Below are 5,747 nucleotides of genomic sequence, written 5' to 3'. Positions count from 1 at the left end.
ATTACACCCTATCTCAATCATGTTAATGACGAGAATCACCTCACTAATTTACCAATTTCAAATATTTGCTTATCAAATTTTATTTTAAGGTCAATTTTTTATGTCAATTTGATCAACTTCTAGAGCAAATGAGGAATCAATTTACCTTTATATGAATTAATAAATGTTTCATTAAAAACAAAATATCCTACAAACCTAATACCTTATAAACGGTACAACATATTTATTTTGAAAGATGGAATTTTTTCTTTCAACAATTTGTGAAAAATATAATGAATTAGGCCCATAATAGTAATATGAAAAATTGAAATGATTAGTAGTGTGCTTCAATATTTTTGCAATGATAGGATCCAAATATTTTATTAGGATAAAGTTTTAAATTTGTAACAGACAAATTCCCTAATAGTTTAAAAGATAGGAGACAATTGCAAAAATAAAAATAAAAATGGACATTTAAATAATGATAATAAGTTCAGAAAATGATAAAGGTATGCTTAGAGAAAATTTAAAGAAGAGAAATTCAGGAAAAAAAGAAATAACGATTTAAATTGAACACAACAACCGTTAAAGAAGTCATAAAACCAAAAGATTAAAAACTTATACCTTTGGGTAAGGATAAAAATGCACTAATTTTAGACACATACGTCTCACACAAATAATGAGGAATAACATCAAGAAGAAGAAATATAAACGAGTCAAGAAATGTATACATATATTTTCTTAAAACGATAAAGTTGGTCTATATTTAAAAATTTAAGACTACAACAGATGCTAACACGTGAAAGCGTTTTTCAGTGTTGTTGAGTAGAAAGAGATGATGACATGAAACTCGGTAAGAGAAGGTGTATTTCAAATCTTTCAATTGGAGAACCAAACCAGGAAAGTCATATATCGGAGAAGCGGACTAAGTAAAATAATTTATTGATATTTTCAATTAATTGAATTAATACTTTCTATAATAAAAATTTCATAATTATATTACTAAAAGGTACTCTCTCTGTCCTAATTTATGTGACATAGTGAAAAGTCAAAAGTAACAAGTAAAAGTGCACGGAGGAAATAAATATGGTGTCGAAGAATTAAAATTGAAGTGTATATGTGTATACATGAAGAGAAAATAAATATTCAGTACTATGACATATATCCACTTGAGATAAAAAAATATTTTAGTAATGTGGCCAAGTAATATGGGATGGGAGGAGTATTTCATTTATTAATTCTTAAAGAACTTGAAAAGCCAAAAATTAACAAGTATAAGTACACCGAGAAAATAAATGTGTCGGAGAATTAAAATTGAAGTGCATAAGTCTATACATGAGAAGAGATAAATATTCAGTACTATGACATATGTCCACGTGGGATAAAAAAATAGTTGGTTATGAAATGAAAGATCTTTGAAACTTGTGGTCTAAAACAAGTCATAGATATTTGTGTGGATTTAAATCATTTCATTAAAGGTAAAAAAGGAAGTTTCAAGTTAAATGATTTCTAAACATAAAATATATCATTCTTTTTTAGACAGACTAACAACAAAAAGTGTGGTACTATTTTTTTGTGTTGGGCCCGTGCACAGCACGGGCATACGCTGTCTAGTATATATATGTGTGTGTGTGTGTTGACTATACATTTTTCATTTCTTTTATGTGGCTCCGTTTAATATTAGTTGTCGTGTTTCTGATCTACTTTTGCAACCTTTTAAGAAATCATAAATAAAAGACTATATTTGCTAATTTACTCTTATCTATCTTAAAAAATTTGAGCTATATTTAAGAATAGTGCTAAGCTAATTTTATTGGTATTTGAACGATTATAATATCAACTAATAACACTTGTTTGAAGTTTTCAGATTTATATTTTTTATGTTTTAATCAATATTGGTTGCTTTCAAAAGCACCTAATATTAAGGGCAATGAGACAAACAGGTGTTGGTCACATGTGGGCTAGCCAATCAAAGGGCAGTGGACTCACCTATTACTTTTGGATCACAATGCATTTGTCTTTTCAATTTGCCTGACAACTTTTCCATAACTTACGACAAGATTAAGAACCCATTTTGATATGAAAGATTTAGGAGACTCAAAGTCTCTTTTGGAGATTAAAGTGATGAGGTGGCAAAGAGTTTTGGGACCCAAGGAGTCAAAGTAGTGATTGTGGCGCGTTGAGGCACTTCTTCAACGGTCCCGTACGCCCGGCTTGTCGGCCCGATTCGGATCTCTCCGTTGTTTCTTTTTTCTTCCGCACCTTTTCCTCGAAATGAGAAAGAAGATGGTATACTTGAAATTGTATTATTTAAGTGCTTATTGCTTGTCAAAAAATTCATTTTAGTTCCAATAAATATGTCGTGTAAATATACTATAACACAAATTATAGAAGCCATGCTTCCAAAACTTCTAGCTTTTCCCATGTGACTTTCAAAAAACGTCGTCAAATATGTTGAAAATTTCTTAAAATTGCATAGAGATAAAATTGAATTAATTTTGAAATGTTGATTAATTGTAACAAAGAAACATCGTAGAATATGTTGAAAGATTCTTATAATTACATCGATTAAATTATAAATATATGTTGAGCCCGTGCTGGCATGGTCCCTTATGTGTCAATATCTTATTTTAACTATTTGCTTAATTTACAACTTTCTGAAAACTGGGTCCGCTTCAATTTTCATCTCACACCATATTGAGCATCTTGCGGCCTTTTCAAAGGTGGTTATATGCATAGATAGTGCAATCATCAATGCAATAAACAAACAACATTTGTGTATATGTATGTTTATTAGCAATACAAAATATATATATATTATCACTATCCAATACATAAATTTTTACAATTATACATAATTACATACACATAAATACAACATAATTCAAATTGTTGGGCCCGTACGCAGCACGGGCATACGCCATCTAGTTATATATAAGCAAGGATGACAAAGATTTGTCGTCCTCACAGGGTTTAAAAAGGAATTTCAATGCTTACACGTGGCTCCTGAATTTAATTTTCCTTTCCATTGCCAATCTCTTATTTGCGGTGGGCCCATGTCCAATTCAACTTTGCTTTATTACCTTGCTTCCCATTTTATTACCTCAATCGTGTTATATATATATATATCTTTTTTTTAAATAAGACCATATTTGCAAAGGATTAAAAGCAATTCTAATCCTTCACAAATTCGTTGCAGTCTCATTCATCTACTCAAGTAGTTCCTCCTCTTAATTTATGTGATGCTATTTGATTTGACATAAAATTAAAAAAGAAGTAGAGACTTTTGAAATATATGATCTAAAACAAACCTTAGACATTTATGTGGCTATAAATTATTTCATTCAGGTAAAAATAATAATTTTTAAGGTAAATTGTTTCTAATTATAAAAATATGACATTAATTATAGAAATGTGACATTATTTTTGGGATAAATTAAAAAGGAGAGGGTATCACAAAATTGGGAGAGAGAGAGTATAAGTTTACTTGGGATTATGTAGTGTTTTTAATTTTTATATTTAATCTAAAATAAACATTTTTTTATAACTAAAATGGTGGTAATCTTTTTTAAAATTTATCGATTTTTACATAACCAAGAACTCATATAAATCAATATTATTTAATTTAGGATATTTTAGTGAAGAAATTTCTTACTTTTGTAGGGTGAGTTATTTCTTAAGGGGTGTGCCCAATCTAAAAACCACCTATTATATGGACCGGATGATACCTTTTACATTTTCATCCTTATATATTATTAGGTAACTTTGAAGCATTTTTTTTTTTAAATTGAAACATTTATTAGGTCTTACTTTACATTTAGACATGTCCTATGTTCTCTCAATATTCTTGTTTCTTTTTGTTTAAACCTCAAAAATTTTGCTTCTTCAATAAGCTCATGATATGTACTTGCAAATATAGAAGGTAAAAATTATTGAGTAGTGTCGTGTAGTGTTGAGCGTTGAGAATGAAGGTAGTGTTATCAATCAAGATCTGTCTTTGAAATCTCTTGTTAGGTTAACTAAGAATTAATCTCTTGTCTTTATTAAAGAATAATTAATAAATATCAAATAAAATCTATTTCTGTAGACTTTATCATGTTAGTTTATAGAATATTGAATCACTTACGTCCCTTTAGTATTTGTTAATTTTTCTACTAAACTTACTTTCTCATAATAAATTTTTCTTTAAAGATTATCCAATTATATGGTGAAGAAACTTTAATAATTATGAAAACTTATCAACAAGATATGATTAACCTACAGTTACATTAAATTAATTATGTAGTAGAAAAATGTGACACAAATTATAGTACTTATTTAGTAAGAGTTACGTAATATTTCATATTTTGAGTTTGGGCCCGGACTTTCTGTAACTAATATTATATTTATATGACCCACCTCAACATCACTTTGAAAGGTCAAGTACACCTTCACTTTACATTTTTTTCTTTTGGTGGAGGATTTATAAAACTTATTAAATTAGGCCGCACGAAAATCGCGTACCCAATACCTTTCGTACCAAATTGATGGTTAAAAATTACCTTCACTTTTGAAGGACCATTTTGAGAACTCATAATGTTCTTCCTTTTATAATTACCAAAATGAGGATGATTATTATGTTGTCCCTCCATACCAACATTTAACCATTTGCCTTCTTTCAGACTAATATGCACTGCTACCGCATTTTTTTCAGGGAATGGAGCAAATTCAATGGGACGGACTTCACGATTTTTAATCAAAAGCACATAATTTTGCTTTAGTCATCATTATATCCTCGATATAGGGCATTAGAACTTGAATCCAATGTGTTATCCATGAAAAGGCGTGTTAGACCATAATTCGTTGGCACTTGAACCCAACCGGAACTCTACCCCGATATTTTATCCTCTTGGTGTGATGAGACTTGAATCCACCGTCTTACCCAAAACCAATGGCATAAAAGGACAAAGTGAACCAAAATACTCTTATGACCTGCTTAGGCCTATATTACATGGTTGCAAACTGCATCCTCTTTTGTGACCAACTCTCGTTCCTAAGACAACAAAAACATGCCATGTTAATTGGGTGAAACTATAATGTCAGATAAATCATTAAGAACATTTAGCCATACCTGTATGGTCAAATCGAGTGGAAATTAATCATTTTTCACGAGCTTGACTTAATCATTTAGCATATATAATACTTTAATTCAAAAAACCATCGTGAACATTAGAATTAGAAATAAAAGAAATCACAGTTATAATACTTACTACTTATGGTGTTCATAAAGGCATAGAAAGAGTCAATAACCTTTAGTAGATTGACTGCCGACTTAACGAATTAATTGATACACTAGACATACTCTGATCTAAAGAATCTTAGAATATGTTTGTCGCTTTGGACTAGAAATTATAACATTAACCATGGCTGTATATGCAGAAATGCTTTAAGCTAATCACATGCCTCATATCAACTCAAAGATTTACTAGAAATAGGCAAAGAGTACGTAGCAAAAGATTTGCGTCAAATTGAAACTAGCCTAACAACTTTTAAAAATAGATTTTCTGTTTGCATATGAAAAGTCATATGTAGTGCTATACTTGCTAAAAGAAAGATCACTTGTAATATTTATACAAGTAACAGACAAACCATGTTAGAGTTAATATAATTAAAAGTGACAAAAGTTTAGGATGGTAAGCACTTCAAGATCTGCATAATAACTAGGGCGGTAGTTGCAGAACAACAAAATTCTGTGCAAACAAGAAGTAGTGTTTAATCATCCCTTGTCA

Source organism: Lycium barbarum, chromosome 9, assembly GCF_019175385.1.
Source record: "Lycium barbarum isolate Lr01 chromosome 9, ASM1917538v2, whole genome shotgun sequence".
In the NCBI taxonomy this organism is placed as follows: domain Eukaryota; kingdom Viridiplantae; phylum Streptophyta; class Magnoliopsida; order Solanales; family Solanaceae; genus Lycium; species Lycium barbarum.
This window is presented reverse-complemented; position numbering follows the sequence as displayed.